This window comes from Theropithecus gelada, chromosome 8, assembly GCF_003255815.1.
Source record: "Theropithecus gelada isolate Dixy chromosome 8, Tgel_1.0, whole genome shotgun sequence".
Classification (NCBI taxonomy): Eukaryota; Metazoa; Chordata; class Mammalia; order Primates; family Cercopithecidae; genus Theropithecus; species Theropithecus gelada.
The window spans coordinates 21097186-21118926 of NC_037676.1; the positions used below are offsets into that span (position 1 = coordinate 21097186).

Consider the following 21741-nt stretch of genomic DNA (forward strand, 5'->3'; position numbering starts at 1 on the left):
AAACTTTTTTTTTTTTTTTTTTTTTTTTTGAGACAGAGTCTGGCTCTGTCACCCAGGCTGGAGTGCAGTGGCCACATCTCAGCTCACTGCAAGCTCCGCCTCCCGGGTTCCCGCCATTCTCCTGCCTCAGCCTCCCAAGTAGCTGGGACTACAGGCGCCCGTCACCTCGCCCGGCTAGTTTTTTTTTTTTTTTTTTTGTATTTTTAGTAGAGACGGGGTTTCACCGTGTTAGCCAGGATGGTCTCGATCTCCTGACCTCGTGATCCGCCCGTCTCAGCCTCCCAAAGTGCTGGGATTACAGGCTTGAGCCACCGCGCCCGGCCCTACTTTCCTTTTATATATTTTGAAAAAGGAAAGACAGGAACGTGGTTAGAATTAAATAGAACCTTTTATGTGTAAAAGATAAAACTACTTTAGAACTTTATGCAAGGACTTGAGTACAGTGGAACCACAGCACATTCATACTTAATATTTGTTGATTCAACTCTACATGCTGGCAAGTAAAAGAGAAAAAAACTTTTGAAATAGCGTGGGTAATAGAATTTGTAATGTGACAAAGAATAAGCTGTGAGCTGAGAAATTGAGTCTGCTTTCTGTCTTTGCTCTCTGTAGTCCTGCCTGCCCTCATTGTGTGAGAATCTCACTGTACTAAGTGTGCTTCTGGTGGTTATGTCATGCAGCCTCACTCCTAAATGCAAGTCAGCTCTCTTACCTGATGCCCAAGCAAAGGAGCGGCAGTTGCTCTATATAGCTGGAGAAAAAATAAGCAACAAAATGGATTTTTAGTTTTCAGTTAGATAGGCAGTCTAAATTCATGAGTCAGAAAAGTTCAATGTTGGCCAGGCACAGTGGCTTACACCTGTAATCCCAGCACTTTGGGAGGCCGAGGTGGGCAGATTACGAGATCAGAAGATCGAGACCATCCTTGCTAACACGGTGAAACCCCGTCTCTACTAAAAATACAAAAAATTAGCTGGGCGTGGTGGCGGGTGCCTGTAGTCCCAGCTACTCGGGAGTCTGAGGCAGGAGAATGGCATGAACCCGGGAGGCAGAGCTTGCAGTGAGCCAAGATTGCGCTACTGCACTCCAGCCTGGGTGACAGAACAAGACTCTGTCTCGAAAAAAGAAAAAAAAAAAGTTCAGTGTTAGCTGCCAGTGAGCAAAATTCATTGAGTGTCAAATTTGAGGACCAAAGTTAAAGGTAAAACCTGAGAAAATGGTAAAGCCCATTTTCCTGCTGCTCAGTAATTGTCCAAGGTCTCTAAATAGGTACCATGAATAGGTGGAGCTCATCCTTGCAGACTGTGTCACTGAAGAGCTTCCCTGTTGTCACTCATATCATGCATGTTTCAGTAGACAGTAAGTCAGATGTATGGATGTGGGGCCGCCCACAGTGGCTTACGCCTGTAATCCCAGCACTTTGGGAAGCCAAGATGGGTGGATTACCTGAGGTCAGGAGTTCAAGACCAGCCTGGCAAACATGGTGAAGCCTCATCTCTACTAAAAATACAAAAATTTGCGAGGCATGGTGGTGGGCACCTGTAATCCCAGCCACTTGGGAGGCTGAGGCAGGATAATCGCTTGAACCTGGGAGGTGGAGGTTGTAGTGAGCTATCATGCCACTGCACTCCAGCCTGGGCAACAGAGTAAGACTCTGTCTCCAAAAAAAAGAAAGAAAGAAAGTATGGATGTTAGAAAGACACATTGAGTGTTTATTTCTTTGTGTGTTTGCTAGCATGAGGAGGTTTTAGAGGGTAAAGATTAGAAGAATACAAAACTTAGTGAATTTCTAATTAGCCATTTTATTTTATTTTATTTTTTAAGAGATGGGGTCTTGCTATGTTGCCTAAGCTGGAGTACAGTGGCTATACACAGATGTGATCATTTCGTACCTCAGCCTCCGACTCCTGGATTCAAGCCATCCTCCCGCCTCTGCTTCCTGAGTATCTGGAACTATATAGATGCACACCACTGTGCCTGGCTAGTCATTTTATTTAATAAAACAACTTTTTAAAAATTTATTTATTTTTTGAGACAGGGTTTCACTTCTGTTGCCCAGGCTGGAGTGCAATGAGTGCAATGGCACAATCTCGGCTCACTGCAACCTCCACCTCCTGGGTTCGAGCAATTCTCCTGCCTCAGCCTCCAGAGTAGTTGGCATTACAGGCACCTGCCACCACGCCCGGCTAATTTTTTGTATTTTTAGTAGAGACAGGGTTTCACCATCTTGGCCAGGCTGGTCTTGAGCTCCTGACCTTGTGGTCCACCTGCCTCGGCCTCCCAAAGTGCTGGGATTACAGGTGTGAGCCACTGTGACTGGCAATAAAACAACCTTTTTTTTTTTTTTTTTTTTTTTTTGAGACAGAGTCTTGCTCTGTTACCCAGGCTGGAGTGCAGTGGAGTGATCTCAGCTCACTGCAAGCTCCGCCACCTGGGTTTTAAGCAGTTCTCTGCCTCTGCCTCCCAAGTAGTTGGGATTACAGGTGTTTGCCACCACATCTGGTTAATTTTTGTATTTTTAGTAGAGATGGGGTTTCACTGTCTTGGCCAGGCTGGTCTTGAACTCCTGAACTCGTGATCCACCCGCCTCGGCCTCCCAAAGTGTTGGGATTACAGGCATGAGCTACTGCGCCCAGCCTGAAACAACTTTTTAATGATAAATTATGCCAAATTATCTTCTGATTAACTCATATAACTTAAAATAACTTTAAAATAGTTTTAGTTCATTAATACATTCAATAAAGCACATAGAAAATATCAACGATTTTGTGCACATATATCATGTTCAGAATATTTTGTGTTATGCATTTTTTTCCTCACTCATCAATAAAGTTTCCTGAGTGCCAACTTTATGGTAGGCTATGAGAATAAAATAAAGAATAAAATTTATGCTCTGTAGGAGCTTCCAGTCTAATAGAAAAGATACACTTACGAATAGATTTTCATTATAATATAAAATGTGCTTTTTGAATTAAGTATTTTTCATGTTAGGACCTAGCACAGTGCCTAACACATAGTAGGCACACCGTTAATATTTGTTGAATGGATGAATGTTAATAAATCATAGTTTGTGTTTAGCTTTATCCTGTTAATTGCATGTTTGCTAACTTAAAGGGTTTTTTCTGCAATAACTTTAGAGATAAATGAATCAAAACTTTAAGGTGACAATGACATTTTATACCAGTGTTAAAACTGAAGTATGAGATCTATCTAGTGTTCATTGGAAGTCACTTTTTATAAACCACTAAGATTATAAACCTCTATAGGCTATAGCTTACTCTAACATGTTGCAAGTATACACTTGAAAAATAATTTTTTAATCAATATTCTTGATAACCATGAGTGTGATGTTTTTGTTTAATAGATGAAAATAGGGTCATGGAATTCTTATTAAAATTTTTTGTTATAAATAATTTATTTTTTAATAGAAAAATTGGGAAATGCAGAATCTAGGAAACAAAAGCTTTCTACAAATCAGAGGTAATCACTGTTAATGTTTTATTATATTTTCTTACAGCCTTTTTTCTTCTTTTGCATTTGTATAGATTTTGTTTTTAAGAAAATTGAGGGCATTTTGTATGCTCCTTTTCTGATCTTCTTTTTCTACTCAAGATTATATGGAAAGCATTTTTCTGTATTGTTAAGATTTCTCCAGAAGTGTAGTGTCAAAGTCAAATAAAATAGAGACAAATCTCTGAAATTAAAACATTTTATCTGGGAAGAAAAAGACCAGCTGGCCAACATGGTGAAACCTCATCTCTACTAAAAATACAAAAATTAGCCAGGTATGGTGGCAGGCGCCTGCAATCCCAGCTACTTGGGAGGCTGAGGTGGGAGAATGGCTTGAGCCTCCGGAGGTGGAGGCTGCAGTGAGCCCAGATCACCCCACTGCACTCCAGCCTGGGTGACTGAGCAAGACACTGTCTCAAAAAAAAAAAAAAAGAAAGAAAAGCAAAAAATGCAGTTTGGGGCATACACACAGACTGAGCGGTCTTTGGTATGTCTGAAAAAAAGAGAGGGTTAGGTTTTATGAGAAAGAAAAATGTTATGTATTGCTGTTTGAGAAAGTTCATTGACACTAGTAAGGTTCGGGAGAGCTGACAAGTTTTACTTAATTTCATGTAATCAATTTATATTCTGCTTGATCTCCATTAGTAGTTTCATGATTCCGTCAGTTTATTAGAGTTGTGGAAATTTTTATTTAGCCTATTGCTGTTAATGTTATCAGCAACCTATATTTAAGAATACTTGTTGAAGTCTTTTCCATGAATCTGACTGTGCATGTTTTTAGAGACAAAACAGTAACTGTGAATGACAAAAGCTTAGAACAGCCATGGTTAAAAATCTGATGAAAGTTTACAATTGATAAGGAATTTTGTTATTTCTATTATAGATAGCATTTTAGGATACAATAATCAGAGTTAAGACTGAAAACATATTAGATTTTTATGAATTATACAGTTTTTGAAACATTTATATTAACATACCCATAAATGCAACTAAAAGAAGATCTAATATCACTTACCATTTAAGTTTCTTATATAATTTACTAAATAAGCCTGATCATTTCATATCTCTGTAAGATGAGAGATACAGATCTTTTGAGGCTTTCCAGGGGTTGAACTGGAAAATCCTGAAGTTAATTTAATTTAATTTTATTTTTTGAGATGGAGTCTCGCTCTGTCACCCAGGCTGGAGTGCAGTGGTGCAATCTCAGCTCACTGCAACCTCCGCCTCCCAGGTTCAAGTGATTCTCCTGCCTCAACCTCCTGGGTAGCTGGGATTACAGCCCCCCACCACCATGCCCAGCTAATATTTGTATTTTTAATAGAGATGGGGTTTCACCATATTGACCAGGCTGGTCTCGAACTCCTAATCTCAGGTGATCCACCTGCCTCAGCCTCCCAAAGTGCCAGGATTACAGGTGCGAGCCACTGCAGCCAGCCCCAAAGTTAATTTTAGGTCCAAAGTTCTTGAGGCTGGTTACATTGGCTTAAGCCTGTAATCCCAGTTCTTTGGGAGGCCTAGATGGGAGGCTAACCTGTGTTTAGGAGTTCAAGACCAGCCTGAGCAAGACCTTGTCTCTACAAAAATAAAAAACAAAAAAAGACTTAATTGAGGGTTTGATTTTGGGGACGTTTGTCAAAGATGTCAGAAGGCTCAGAACATCTGATCAAAACAGAATCACACAGGTCACTATAAAATAATGGTCATTTGGCTGTGTGCAGTGGCTCATGCCTGTAATCCCACACTTTGGGAGGCCGAGGCAGGTGGATCACCTGAGGTCAGGTGTTTGAGTCCAACTTGGCCAACATGGTGAAACCCCGTCTGTACTAAAAATACAAAAAAGTAGCCAGACATGGTGGCGGGTGCCTGTAACTCCAGCTACTCGGGAGGCTGAGGCAGGAGAATCACTTGAACCTGGGAGGCAGAGGTTGCAGTGAGCCAAGATCGCGCCACTGCACTGCAGCCTGGGCAACAAGAGCCAAACTCTGTCTCAAGAAAAATAAATAATAATAATAATAATATTCATTCGGCCAGTGATAATCAGAAGATTTCCAAAGTAATAAAGTTACATGGATGTAAAAAACTTTAACTTCCTTAAAGCTTAGTTTTCCTAAGTAATAAAATACCTAATAAGGGCAACACAGAAATTATCTTGATGAAATGCAAAAGTTTTGTTTCCTTTTTTTTTTTTTAATACTTTAGATTCTGGGATACATGTACAGAACATGCAGGTTTGTTACATAGGTATCCATGTGCCATGGTGGTTTGCTGCATCCATCAACCTGTCATCTATGTTAGGTATTTCTCCTAATGCTATCCCTCCCCTAGCCCCCATCCACCGACAGGCCCCGGTGTATGATGTTCCCCTCCCTGTGTTCTCATTGTTGAGCTCCCACTTATGAGTGAAAACATGTGGTGTTTGGTTTTCTGTTCCTGTGTTAGTTTGTTGAGAATGATGGTTTCCAACTTCATCCATGTCCCTGCAAAGGACATGAACGCATCCTTTTTTATGGCTGCATAGTACTCCATGGTGTATATGTGCCACATTTTCTTTATCCAGTCTATCATTGATGGGCATTTGGGTTGGTTCCAAGTCTTTACTATTGTGAATAGTGCTGCAGTAGACATACGTGTGCATGTGTCTTTATAGTAGAATGATTTATAATCCTTGGGGTATATACCCAGTAATGGGATTACTGGGTCAAATGGTATTTGTGGTTTTAATCCTTGAGGAATCGCCACACTGTCTTCCACTGTGGTTGAACTAATTTACACTCCCATCAACAGGGTAAAAGCGTTCCTGTTTCTCCACATCCTCTCCAGAATCTGTTGTTTCCTGACTTTTTAATGATCGCCATTCTAACTGGCATGAGATGGTATCTCATTGTGGTTTTGATTTGGATTTCTCTAATGACCAGTGATGGTGAGCCTTTTTTCATATATTTGTTGGCCGCATAAATGTCTTCTTTTGAGAAGTGTCTGTTTATATCCTTTGCCCACTTTTTGATGGGGTTGTTTGTTTTTTTCTTGTAAATTTGTTTAAGTTCCTTGTAGATTCTGGATATTAGCCCTTTTTCAGATGGATAGGTTGCAAAAATTTTCTCACATTCTGTAGGTTACCTGTTCACTCTGTTGATAGTTTCTTTTGCTGTGCAGAAACTCTTTAGCTTAATTAGATTCCATTTGTCAATATTGGCTTTTGTTGCCATTGCTTTTGGTGTTTTAGTCTTGAAGTCTTTGCCCATGCCTATGTCCTGAATGAAGCATATAAAAGTTTTGTTTCTTAAACAAACTACCAAAAAGGTAAAGAAAAACCTTCTGTAGTATGATTGTTTCTTCTTATGCTATGTTCACTTACATAACCTGGAAATCAAACCTGATGAAAAGAATACTTGAATTAATCAGACAGAGAAAGAATGTGCCCAAGATTATGAGTGTTGCAATTCAGATACATCAAGAAAAGTCAAGAATTACACTAGAGGAAAACATTGCTTTTCTAGGCTTTTAAGATAAACCTCTTAGTGTCAGATCATAACAGTAGAGTTAGAATAGGAGAAAAAAAGTTACAGGAGCAGATGAAAAAGTTGGAGAGAGTCACCTTCTAGCCAAGCAAAAATATATACTTTTTCTTTTTTTTTGAAACGGAGTCTCGCTCTGTCACCCAGGCTGGAGCGCAGTGGCCGGATCTCAGCTCACTGCAAGCTCCACCTCCCAGGTTTATGCCATTCTCCTGCCTCAGCCTCCCGAGTAGCTGGGACTACAGGCGTCCGCCACCTCGCCCAGCTAGTTTTTTGTATATTTTAGTAGAGACGGGATTTCACCGTGTTAGCCAGGATGGTCTCGATCTCCTGACCTCGTGATCTGCCCGTCTTGACCTCCCAAAGTGCTGGGATTACAGGCTTGAGCCACCGCGCCCGGCCAAAAAATATATACTTTTTCAAGTGGAGGAAGAACAGAAGGCAATAATATGTGACTTGCAATCATGTGCAGTGAAGGACAGCAGAATTTGAACTTCTGAGGTATACATCTGAGAAGTTTCAAAAAGAAACAGATTTCAGAATTAAGTATCAAAACCTCTTGCAGTTTTACTAAGAGAAAATCAATACTTTAAGAAAAGCCCTGTTCTACCATAGGAGACCACATTTTTTAGTTTTATATTAGTGTCTTTTTAATATCAAAGCTCAATCTTTAGCAAGACCATATGTCTCATTTATTTATTTATTTATTTATTTATTTATTTATACAAAGTCTCGCTCTGTCACCCAGGCTGGAGTGCAGTGGTACAATCTCGACTCACTGTAGCCTCTGCCTCCAAGGTTCATGCCATTCTCCTGCCTTAGCCTCCCGAGTAGCTGGGACTACAGGCATGTGCCACCACGCCCAGCTAGTTTTTTGTATTTTTAGTAGAGACGGGGTTTCGCAGTGTTAGCCAGGATGGTCTCGATCTCCTGACCTTGTGATCTGCCTACCTTGGCCTCCCAAAGTGCTGGGATTACAGGCGTGAACCACTGCACCCAGCCCCATATGCCATTTTATTTTAATTATAGCCAGCTTGATCACATACAAAATTCCATTTATAAATTCCGTTTTCACAAACCCTATTACAGTTTCGCTCAGACCTTTAATGACATGCTTGGACTTTCTGCTTTGTCCTATATTTCCTTTCTTAAATAACCATTTTATTTTAGGACAAAAATTTGCCACTTAAGATTCTTTATCATACAAAATTATTTCTCAATAAAGAACACATTTTAATACCTATCTTATAATTAAAAAAAAAAAAATTTAAGAAACAGGGTCTTGCTCTGTCACCCAGACTGGAGTATAGTGGTACAATCATAGCTTACTATAACCCTGAGCTCCTGGGCTCAAGCAATCCTTCTGCCTCAGCCACCCCAATTAGCTAGGATTACAGGTGTGTGCTGTCACACTTGGCTAATTTTTTTTTTTTTTTAATTTTTTTTGGAGATGGGTCTCACTGTGTTGTTCAGGCTGGCCTTGAACTTCTGGCTTCAGGATACCCTCCAACCTCAGCCTCCCAAAGTGCTAGGATTACAGGCATGTGCCACCACAGCCAGCTTTTATCAACAATTTTAAAAACAAGTAATTTATCAGAGATGTACGTAAGTCACAAGAGCTGAAAAAAAATTTGGGTTAATTACTATATATTTTATATGAGCACTCATTTATTTAAACCAATCAGAATAAATTTTTTAGGGATTTCTGGCTGACTACATCAGATTTGATTATGTAGACACAGCATATAACATATATATAATATAAGCACATCTACACAGATATACATACTTATAAATAAATTCTTATGGCTTTTGTTTTAGAGTTTTGGTCATGAGATAGTAAAACACTCGCCAGTTTATAAAAAACAGTTGGATCCAGATTATCTTTCTGACAAAATGGAATAAGGCCAAACTTAATGTTCTTTTTTAAAACTGGCAATATTATAAGGGTTGTGAACTAAATTTTGAGTAACGTAGTTTGAGTCAGTTACCAATAAACTGGATTCGACACAGAATAGTTAATTGTGGAAATATGACTGAATTATCTTCTAACAAGATCTGTTCAGTATCTTCTTGGTCTCAATTCTTTATCCTTGAAGATAAAAGTGTTGCCATTCCTTTTACTATAGGCAGGCTGTGTTTACATGGGAATTTCATTTTTGCAAAGGAAACAGCATGAAGGTCAAAATGATTTTCTTTAATATCTGCTGGTTTTAAGGGTTTTACTTAAATGGTCAGTATGCCAGAATAGCCAAAGAGTTTTGAAAAAAGAGAGTTTAGTTTAGAAAAAGATGAGAGGAGGCAGAGCGGGAGGGGAGAGCTCTAGAGAGGAAAATGTTTCAGCTAGCTTTGAGGGAGTATTTTTTTAGGAAGTCATTCTTTGAGTCCTGAATCCTTTTTTTTAGCCTTAAAATATCAATGAGATATGCATATCTTATTTGCTGTGTATTGTTTTATAACTGTGGTCTTTTAGTTTAAAGAACAACAGACTGTTTGAATGATCCTTACAATATTTGAACATGTTACCAGCTGGAATCCCAGAAAATATCTTGGCATGTCTTTGAATTTTGAGAGCCCATTTTATTGTGGGTGCTCTGGTTTAATCCCAAATACACAAAAACCAATTAAATGTAAGCACTGAATTTGGAAAGGCCAAATAAACGCAAGCACAGATGGGAAAATAAAGTACCCACTTACCAAGAAGGATGATAAGAAGCCTTCTCCAACTGAAAGAAAAAAGAGAGATCCCAAGGCCTCAACCCAAAGGGAAAAGTCTCTTCCCTGAGACCCCACAGCCAGGGTCTACAAGGAGGAAGAGTCTTCCTTAATAGGAGATCTCTCAGCCAGATCAGACTGGAAGGGGAAAGACACCATCCCATCCAAATCCCAGATAAAACAGAACTCAACCAAAATCGGGAGTTCAGTCCAAGAATGACTCACTAAGGGAAAAAGAGGCAGCTTGCAGAAGCTGGTAGGGGAGGGGGTGGCTTTCAGAGTGTGGCTGCCTCATACTGTAGTTCCAATGGCTGCTGATATTCTCTGAGATGAGTCAGCCTTAGACTCATACTTGACCAAGTATATCAAAGTCAAATGAAACATAGAGATGAATCTCTGAAATTAAGATGTTTTATTCGTGAAGAAAGAATTGCAGTTTAGGGCATGCATGCCGACAGAATGGTATGTCCGAAGAACAAAGAGAAGGTTAGAGGTTTTATGAAAAAGAGAAATGTTACATACTGCTCCTTGAGAAAGTTCATCAGCACTAGTAAGATTCTGGAGAGCTTGCCAGTTTTGATTGGTGAGTGATGGCCGTGGGTAAAATTAGCCTTAGAATTTCAGCAGATCATTTCAGTAGCCATTAGATAAAACTGGTTTCCAGTAATAGCAGGCAGTTTGAGCAGACATGCTTCTTGCAGATGAGTACATTTTTGGGGCTATGTTATATGTCCTGAGTGCTTCCCCCCCGTCCCTGCCCTCTTGACTTTGTTTTAGTTGGGTATGACAGGAGTAACCCAGTTCATATGATCAACTTTCACAGTAGTTAATGATATAAATACCTTAATTTATTTCACCATTCCTCTACTGTTGGAAAAATAGGTTTATAGCAGGTCATGCTATTGGTACATTTTCCCTCCATCTTCCCTACAAACAATATCTCTATTTTATTCAGATAAATGAGATTCGGGTTGCAGGGAGAACCTTTGATTTCAGGGAAGGAAGGCCCTTATCCCATCCCCAGGGAATGAATTCTGGTTGGTCTGAACTAGACAATCAATTTCCTGTCACTCATGACTGGTCTAGGGGTAAACACTAGATTTTCTTTTAACCAGTAACATATAAAGGGAACTCAGTTGGGTTTTTGTTTGTTCACTTGCTTTTGGAAACACTCTTTCTTGATGAAAAGACTATTGCAAGGTTGAAGCTTTTGGACCCCCTTTCCACCATGTCACTTCATATGTGGATGTTGTACTGTAGCAGCCATGCTGTGACTATGAGGAGGAGACATGACTAAGGAGGAAAAAGCAGACCTGTCAATTGCAGATCACAGAGGTACAGAGGGCTTGGTTTCTTGGCAAAGATGTTGAACTAGTACACCAAACCTGGATATCTCATCTCCAGACTTGATGTTGTTGTTTTTTTGAGACAGAGTCTCACTCACTCTGTCGCCCAGGCTGGAGTGCAGTGGGGCACCATCTCAGCTCATTGCAACCTCCGCCTCCCAGGTTCAAGTGATCCTCCTGCCTCAGCCTCCCGAGTAGCCGGGATTACGGGCACCCACTACCACGCCTGGCTAAATTTTGTATTTTTAGTAGAGACAGGGTTTCACCATGTTGGCCAGGCTAGTTTCAAACTCCTGACCTCAGGAGATCTGCCTGCCTTAGCCTCCCAAAGTGCTGGGATTACAGGCATGAGCCACCGCGCCGGGCCCAGACTTCGTGTTTTATGAGATATTTAAATATTTTACACAACAGCAAGTTGGATTCAGTTATCACTTGTATTTAAATGGTACAAGGTTGTTTTCCAATTATTTCCATTCTGCACATTGCTGAAGTTAACATCTTTTTGAATATATCCGTGATGGCATTTCAGATACTTAGATCAGATTCTCACACGTGAAGTAACTGGATGAAAGAGTAGATCATTTTTAAGACTTCTGTCGCTGATAAAACAGAATAGTAAAGTTTTATTTTTCTTTGAGCCTTTTGATGTTCCCTCTTCATTTGCACCTATTACGAAGTACTGGCTGGGCACAGTGGCTCACGCCAGTAATCCTAGCAGTTTGGGAGGCCAAGGAGGTTGGGTCATCTGAGGTGAGGAGTTCGAGACCAGCCTGGGCGACATGGTGAAACCCCGTCTCTACTAAAAATACAAAAAATTAACCACATGTGGTGATGCATGCCTGTAGTCCCAGCTACTCAGGAGGCTGAGGCAGGAGAATCGCATGAACCCTGGTGGTAGAGGTTATAGTGAGCCTAGATCATGCCCCTGCATTCTGGCCCAGGTGACCGAGTGAGACTCTGTCTGAAGAGAATAAAAATAAAAACAAAGTGCTTCATCTTCCTCTGTGAGAGAGGAAGCTAAATTTGAGTTTTCTTTAATTGATTTTGTGAGAAAAGAAAAGATTAAAGGGAACATTTTCAGCAAAGATATATTGTATTAAATGCACAGAAGCCACCAAAGAGAAAAATGTTATCAGATAACCAGGTGATATAAATGTTATTAGATGACCAATTGATGAACAGGTATTGACATACAGAAATGATTCTAGAGGCAGAGTAAAAATTCTGCTCACATAGAAGTGAAAAAGTAATTGAGTGGTTGAACAGATCTCTTGATAATCATGACCTTGTGATTGAACTATACAAGACAATTGTACAGTTGTGTCCTGCTACATAAAATAAGGAAATAAAACTTGAAATTAGAGGCCAAGAAGCACATCACCAAATGACATTGTACTATGGGTGGATTGTGCCTTTATATATTTCATTACCTCAAAAAGGTGAGTTAGAAGGCACAAATGTGAAATCAAAAGATATATTGTGTTCTTGATTGGGAAATGTAGGTATAGAAAAGATAAAGTGCATTCTAAATTTATATATTGATTTAATATAACTTTTCCTTGGAATATTTTGTGAAAATTGGTATCTTGGTAATGAAATTTAACCCCTCAAAAGAATAAAGCCACATAAGGTTATTTATTTATATATGTCTGTATGTTTAAGCTTTATGATTATTTTGCAATGTCTGTTCCAAAATGTGTATATGCTTTAATGCAACAATTCCATTTTTGAGAACCTGTGCTTTAGATGCATTCATAATTACATACAATGAGGTTTAAATTGTTTGTCACAATGATTAAAAGTTTCTTTTGGCATTTGATAAACAGGCTTCAGGGATACAAAATACCCTGCAATGTGTAGGAGACTCCTAAACAACGAAGAATGAATGATTCTCAGGTTGTCAACAGTGCCTGTGTTAGATTCTGGGGATCTAACATGGAGATGCATAAGCAAAGTCCTTTACTGTATTTTCTGGTGACAGGGACTGCATCATGTATTTGTTTACCATCCATGAGAACCAAATCAGAGGAAGGGGCTAAAGCAGGACAGGAGCAGCTAACTTGGAGTGATCAGGGTAGGATCTTTTGAGGAGGCAATTTTTGAACAGAATGACCTGCGGGAACAAGCTGTGCATAGATCAAGGGAACTACATTCCAGGCAGAGGATACAACCAGTGTAAAAGCTCACAGGCAGAAGCAAGTCTAGGGCAGTCCATGTGTAGAAATGAGGCTGTCGAGGCTAGACAGAATAGTGAGTAAGGGAGAGATGGAAGAGATGCAGAGAGTTGGGCAGATAGATGATGTCAGGCCTAGTAAACCATGTCAGTGCATTTGGGTTTTATTCTGAATGTGCTAGGAAGTTATTGGAGGAATTTTTTTTTTTTTGAGCAGGAGAGTGACGTATTCACATTTATGTTTTAAAACAATTACTTTGGCTGTTATAAGGTCAGTTGACTTTTGGAGCCCAAAAGCAGGTGCAGGGAGACCAGTGAGGATTTAATCTAGTAGTATGGGTGAAAGATGTCAGTGATTAGATTAGGCATACTGAGAAACATTTGGATTCAGGATTTTGAAGTCTTTCCTTTTTGAGGAGGTGGGAAAGTCTCAGCTGAATTGATCGAGCTCCTCAGGTCATGGCACATTTCTCACCAGTCTTTGCGAAGTCCCTGTTTCTTGTTGTATTCTTTTTGTCCTTATCTGTCATCTCTGAGTTCCCTACTCTCTCTCCCCAGTAAATACATGCTTCTACTATATTTAATATATGCTTCAGAATACATCTAATATATATATGAATGAATGATTTCTCAGATTGTCAACAGTGCCTGTGTTAGATTCTGGGGAGCTAACATGGAGATGCACAAGCAAAGTCCTTTACTGTATTTTCTAGTGAGAAGGACAGCATATATATATAAAATATATGTTATATATATTATATACATATAAATATATACATATATAATAAATAAATAAATATATATATTCATTAATTTGAGACAGAGTCTTGCTCTGTCTTCCAGGCTGGAGTGCAGTGGCATGATCTCGGCTCACTGCAACCTCCACCTCCCAGGTTCAAGCAATTCTCCTGCCTCAACCTCCCCAGTAACTGGGATTACAGGCACATGCTACCATGCCCAGCAATTTTTTTTGTATTTTTAGTAGGGACGGGGTTTCACCATGTTAGCCAGGATGGTCTCGATCTCCTGACCTCGTGATCCACCTACCTCGGCCTCCCAAAGTGCTGGGATTACAGGCATGAGCTGCCACGCCCAGCCAATACATCTAATATATTAATTTTTTAATATATAGAACTTTTACAGATAAAATATTTTAATTTTACGTAAGTGATATGATGCTGTCCAGTGGTCCTGAAATGTTACTGTACATCATTATTACCTGGAAAGCTTGTGCAAACACAGGTTGCAGGGCCCTGACCCTGTTTCTGATTCATCAGGCCTGGGGTGGAACCTGGCAATCTATATTCTGTCAGGTTCCCAGGTGATGCTGCTTATCACACTTTGAGATGAATGTAACTATACTTTGAGAACCACTGTTGTAGTGCTATTTATACTGTTGACTTTTTTCACTTACCACTGTGGTTTTAAGATGTACCCAAGTTACTAGTATATGTGCCTCTAGTTGATTGCTTTCTGCCTGTTGTATAGAATTTCATAGTATTTATCTGTGACACTTTCATTCTCTGTTCTGCTTGGTGGACACCTAGTTTAACTCCAATTTCTTTCTAAAATGAACACTGCTATGATGAACACCTTCATATAAATCTACCATGATTTAATGTCTATAGGGTTTATGAACAAAATGGGATTGCCAGGAGAAAGGGTGAGTGCATTCATACTTGAACTGAGCATTGATTGCCAAATGGCTCTTCAGAATGGCTGTGCAAGTCTCTATTCCTCCCAGTAGCACTGAAGAATTCCTATTTCCTCACATCCCTCCTTCCAGAATATGATTTTATCTCATATTATAATACTTGCCAATATAATGGGTATAAAGTAGTGTTCTACTGTTTTAATTAATGTTTCTCTAATTATTAATAAAATTAAGCATCTCATATGGCAACCATTCAGCTCTTGCACTCACTCCCAGGAGTTTCTTATATGACCTTTCAGAGATAAGTTAAACATATACTAGCATATTTGAAAACCTAATGAAAAAATAGTGTACTTGTCACTATACATTGCCCTTTAAGTGCTGCTTTATCTGAGTCCCACAGATTTGGATATGTATTGCTTTCATTATCATTCAGTATTTTATATTTTAAGAATTTTCTTAATGAAGTAGTATGTTTTTTCTTTACAGTCATGTAGGATTTTTTTAGAGCTAGTATTTTGTTACTGATTATTGATTTAATGTAATTTGAAGAACATCATTGGAATAATATTCATTCTTTGAAATTTATTGAGACTCCTTGTGGTATAGTACAGAGTAGATTTTTGTGATTGTCCCATATATACTTGGAAAGAATGTGTATTCTCTACTTGTTGAGCTATTCTTTATAACTTTGACTATTTTTGTCTGCTTGCACTATCAGTTACTTTCAGCATTGTGTCAAAATTTCCAACCACAATTACAGTGTCATGCATCACTTAATAAGGAGGGTACAGTCTGAGAAATGGGTGCCAGTTTTGCTGTTGTGAAATCATCGTACAGTGTACCTACATAAACCTAGATGGTATAGCCTGCTACACACCTAGGCTACATGGTATATAGCCTGTTGCTCGCAGGCTACAAACCTGTACAGCATGTTACTGTGCTGAATACTGTAGGCAATTGTAACACAAGGGTAAGTATTGTGTGTCTAAACATATCTAGACATAGAAAAGATATAGTAAAAAAAAAAAAAGATAAAAAATGGAATACCTGTATAAAGTACTTATCATGAATGAATTGTACAGGACTGAAAGTTGCTCTGGGTGAATCAGTGAATGATGAGTGAATGTGAAATCCTAAGACATTGCTGTATACTACCAGATACTTCATAAACACTGTACACTTACACTGCACTAAATTTATTAAAAAGTATTTTTCTTTCTTCAATAATAAATTAGCCTTAGCTTACTGTAACTTTTTACTTTATAAGATTTTTAATTTTGAGCTGCCATCTTGCGTACCCAGTGTGTGTGCACCTAATCTCAGCTGGTCCACCTGAGACCCCCTAAGCACCAACCCTAGCCCCCCGTGTGGCCCGTTATCTGCTGAGAGAAGATGAAAGAAACATTTATGAGCCAGGAAAAACTCGCCAAACTGCAGGCACAAGTGCGCATTGGTGGGAAAGGAACCACTTGCAGAAAGAAGAAAGTGGTTCGTAGAACAGTCACGGCAGATGATAAAAAACTTCAGTTCTCCTTAAAGAAGTGAGGGGTAAACAATATCTCTGGTATTGAAGAGGTGAATATGTTTACAAACCAAGGAACAGTGATCCACTTTAACAACAGAGATGCCAGCAAATACTTTCACCATTACAGGCCATGCTGAGACAAAGCAGCTGATGGAAATGCTCCCCAGCATCTTAAGCCAGCTTGGTGCAGACTGTCTGACTAGTTTAAGGAGACTGGCTGAAGCTCTGCCCAAACAGTCTGTGGATGGAAAAGCACCACTTGCTACTGTAAAGGATGATGATTATGAAGTGCCAGATCTTGTGGAGAATTTTGATGAGGCTTCCAAGCATGAGGCAAACTGAATGGAGTCAACTTCTGAAAATGAAACTTGAAGAAGTTACTGGGAGCTGCTATTTTATATTATGACTGCTTTTTAAGAAATTTTTGTTTATGGATCTGATAAAATCTAGATCTCTAATATTTTTAAGCTCAAGCCCCTTGGACACTGCAGCTCTTTTCAGTTTTTGCTTATGCACAATTCATTCTTTGCAGCTAATTAAGCCGAAGAAGCCTGGGAATCAAGTTTGAAACGAAGATTAATAAAGTTCTTTGCCTAGTATACCCCCCCAAAATTTTTTTTTAAGTTTTTTTAACTTTTTGACTCTTTTGTAATACCACTTAGCTTACAAGTGGTATTATGAGTGAATGTGAAGGCCTAAGACTTATGCAGCTGTACAAAAATTTTTTTTTTTTTTTTTTTTTTTTTTTGAGACGGAGTCTCGCGCTGTGTCGCCCAGGCTGGAGTACAGTGGCGCGATCTCGGCTCACTGCAAGCTCCGCCTCCCAGGTTCAGGCCATTCTCCTGCCTCAGCCTCCGAGTAGCTGGGACTACAGGCGCCCGCCACCACGCCCGGCTAGTTTTTTGTATTTTTAGTAGAGACGGGGTTTCACCGTGTTAGCCAGGATGGTCTCGATCTCCTGACCTCGTGATCCGCCCGCCTCGGCCTCCCAAAGTGCTGGGATTACAGGCTTGAGCCACCGCGCCCGGCCTGTACAAAAATATTTTTACTTATATTTTTATTCTGTAAACTTTATTAAAAAATTGTTTTACTTTTAAAATTTTTTGGTAAGAATGAAGACACACACACACACACACACCACACACACGTGCATGCGCGCCTAGGCCTACAGAGGGTCAGGATCATCAGTATCACTGTCTTTCACCTCCACATCTTGTCCCACTGGAAGGCCTTCAGGGGCAGTAACAGTCATGGAGCTGTCATGTCCTATAACAGTGTCTTCTGCTAGAATCCCTCCTGAAGGACCTGCCTGGGGATGTTTTACAATGAGCCTTTTTCTTTTATAAATAGAAGGAACAAACTTGAAAATAATTATAAAAAGTATGGTATAGTAAATACACAAACCAGTAAATTTATCATTAGGTATTATGTACTGTACATAAATTGTATGTGCTATACTTTTATACGACTGGCAGTGTAGTAGGTTTTTTTTACTTCAGCATCACCACAAACATGTAATGCTTGCATGTAGACATTATGATGGTTACATCACTAGGATGTGGGAATTTTTCAGTTCCATTTTAATTTTATGGGACCATTGTCCTGTATGTGGTGTGTTGTTGACTGTAACAGCATTATGTGGTGCATGACTATATTGATTTATCTGTTTCTCAACATAGTCCTCTGTATTAGTTCTTTTTCATGCTGCTGATAAAGACATGCCCAAAATTGGGGAAAAAAAAGAGATTTAATTGGACTTAGCAGATCCGCATGGCTGGGGAGGCCTCAGAATCATGGCGGGAGGCAAAAGGCAAAAGGTACTTCTTACATGGCGGTGGCAAGAATGAGGAAGAAGCAGAAGTGGAAACCCCTGATAAACCCATCAGATCTCATGAGACTTTTTCACTATTACAAGAATAGCACAGGAAAGACTGGCCCCCATGATTCAGTTACTGTCCCCTGGGTGTGGGAATTCTGGTAGCTACCATTCAAGTTGAGATTTGGGTGGGGACACTGCCAAAGCATATTAGCGTCTCAATTTTTGCTTGTGTTTTGAGGCTGTGAAATATATACAGAATATTTCATAATTGGTGTATACAATTGATTATCATCATTCATGGGTTCTGTATCTGCAAATATGCCTATGCCTCCTTGCTAAAATTTATTTGTAACCTCAAAATCAATACAGTGCTTTTGTAGTCACTGGTAGACATGTGGAGAGTGATCTACTACTTTGAGTCTCCCAACGCACATCTTGCCACCTCAGACCAAACAAGGCCACACTCTCCCTTCTTGTTTTAGCTCTCATGCTTTAAACAAGTATTCTTTTCATAGTCTATTTAGTGCCTGAATGCCTGCTATAGGTAACCAATCTCTTTAGTTTTTGGGTTTATCTTTCCTGCATTTTTTATGTACAAAGGAGATACATACATATGAATTTCATATATCTTCTTTATTATATAGAGGGTGGCATACTATAGCTACTCTTGTACTTTTTTTAGGAGACAGAGTCTCACGGTGTCACCCAGGTTGGAGTGCAGTGGCATGATCATGATCATAGCTCACTATAGCCTCAAACTCCTTGCCTCAAGGGATCCTCCTGCCTCAGCCTCCTGAATAGCTGGGACTACAGGCATGTGACTACCATATCTGGCTAATTTTTAAATGTTTTGTAGAGATAGGGTCTTGCTGTATTGCCCAGGTTGGTCTTAAACTCCTGGCCTCAAGCTATCCTTCTGCCTTGGCCTCCTAAAGCACTGGGATTGCATTTGTGAGCCATTATGCCCAGCCATACTTTGCTTTTTTCATCTAAAAATATATCCTGGAAATCACTCTAAATCAGTTTATAGAGATCTTTCCTCATCCTTGTGCTTTATTGTTTGAGCGTATCATAGCTTAGCCTCTCTCCTGTGCATGGTCATTTAGGTTGTTCCTAATGTTTTACTATTACACACATGCTACAGCCTTGTGCATATTTATTTTCATATTGTTGGAAGTGTATCTTCAGGGTAGATTCCTAGAAGTGGGTCAAAGGTAAATGAATGTGTAGTTTTGTCAGTTTGGCCAAATTGTTTTTTACTATGCGAATTATATTATTATTATTATTATTGTGGGGATGGAGTTTTGCTCTGTCACCCAGGCTGGAGTGCAATGGTGTGATCTCAGCTTACTGCAACTTCTACCTCCCAGATTCAAGCGATTCTCCTGCCTCAGCCTGCTGAGTAGCTGGGATTATAGGCACCTGTCACCATGCCCAGCAGATTTTTGTATGTTTAGTAGAGGTGAGGTTTCACCATGTTGGCCAGGCTGGTCTCAAACTCCTGACCTCAGGTTATCTGCCTGCCTCAGCCTCCCAAAGTTCTGGGATTGCAGGTGTGAGCCACCACACCTGACCTATATTCATTTTTGTGTGGTCACGTTTACCCATCTTTTATTTTATTGTGTCTGGATTTTTAGTCATTGGTTACACAGTTCTTACCTACATCAATTTTGACCTATACTGGGCTTAAGAACTCACTCATGTTTTCTTCTAGAACTTGTGTGGTTTTATCTTTTTACATTTAGATTGCTCATCCTTTTGTTGGTTATTGTACATTGTGTAAGATGTGGTTCTAACTTTATCTTTTTTTTTAAATGGCAGCCACCTGACCCAGAGCCATTTATTTAAAAGTTCATCATTATTACTGTGATTTGAGATATCACCTTTATTATTTACCATGTTTTTATAGGTACTTTTATACTATATCTGTAGTATAAAATTCCACTGGTATATTTATCTACATAAGGCCAGTATCACTGTTTTGATTATAGACGTTTGTATGTTTTAACATCTGGTAGGGCTAGTCTGCCCTCATGGTGTCTCTTTTTAACGTTTTCATGGCTGTTCTTTCTTGCATGTTCGTATTTCCATGTTAATTTTAGTGTCAGCTTGTCTAACTCCATAAAATAGCTTGTTTGTATTTTTCTTGGAATTTCAATGACTTAAATTAGGGAGAACTGTAATCTTTTTTTTTTTTTTTTTTTTTGAGGGAGAGTCTCGCTCTGTCACCCAGGCTGGAATGCAGTGGCGTGATCATGGCTCACTGCAACCTCTGCCTCCCAGGTTCCAGTGATTCTCCTGCCTCAGCCTCCCAGGTAGCTGGGATTACAGGCACTCGCCACTACGCCTGGCTAATTTTTGTATTTTTAGTAGAGACTGGGTTTCACCATCTTGGCCAGGCTGGTCTCGAACTCCTGACCTCAGGTGATCCGCCCACTTTGGCCTCCCAAAGTGCTAGGATTACAGGCATAAGCCACTGTGCCTGGCCGAGAACTGTAATCTTTTCATGTTGATTTATTCTATCCAAAAACAAGGAATGTCTTTCCATTATTTCATGTCTACTTTTATGTCTTATAGGGACATTTAAATTTTTTTCTTGTATGGATTTTACACATTTCTTGTTAAATTTATTGCTGTGTCTTTAGGCCTCTTTGTTGCTGTTACAAATGGGGATTTCTCTACCATGATGTTCTGTTGATTGTTTCTGTATAAAAGGTCTATTTTTGTTTGTTTTGAGACAGAGTTTCGCTCTTGTTGCCCAGACTGGAGTGCAGTGGCGTGATCTCGGCTTGTGGCAACCTCTGCCTCCCGGGTTCAAGCAATTCTCGTGCCTCAGCCTCCCAAGTAGCTGAGATTACAGGCATGTGCCACCATGCCTGGATAATTTTGTATTTTTAGGAGAGACGGGGTTTCTCCATGTTGGTCAGGGTAGTCTCGAACTCCCAACCTCAGGTGATCTGCCCACCTCGGCCTCCCAAAGTGCTGAGATTACAGGTATGAGCCACTGCGCCTGGCCCTATTTTTTTAAATTTTAAGATGGCGTCTCCCTATGTTGCCCAGGTTGGCCTTGAACTCCTGGGCTGAAGTGAGCCACCTGCCTTAGCCTCCTGAGTAGCTGGAACCATATGCGTGCCGCTGTGCCCCACGGCTATTGATTTTGTATGTTAATTTTATATCCTGCTGCTTTACTGAATTATTTTATTATTTGAGTTAGTTTTATTGATTTTGGGGGGTTATATCTGCAAATAGAGATAGTTTTATTTTTTACCCATTCTTAACCCTCTAATTGAGGTGTAATTCAGTTGGCTAATACCCTTACACCAGTTTTGAACAGTAGCAGAGATAGTAAATATTCTTGCCTTGTTCCTGGTCTTAGTGGAAATGCCTTTAGTGTTTCAGAATTAAATAAAATACAGGTTTTAGGACTAATATATGTGTGAGTGGCTTTCTGAGAGAGTTCTAGATATTTAGATAGAACATG

General features: G+C 39.6%; 1 protein-coding gene and 1 pseudogene across 2 annotated transcripts in view; both read left to right on the forward strand.

Annotated features, from left to right (window-relative positions):
• PPP3CC (protein phosphatase 3 catalytic subunit gamma) overlaps positions 1 to 21741 on the forward strand; it is a 102289-nt gene that overhangs the window by 36566 nt on the left and 43982 nt on the right. The gene's annotated exons all lie outside the window — the stretch shown is intronic.
• Positions 6607 to 17038, forward strand: LOC112630472 (annotated as a pseudogene).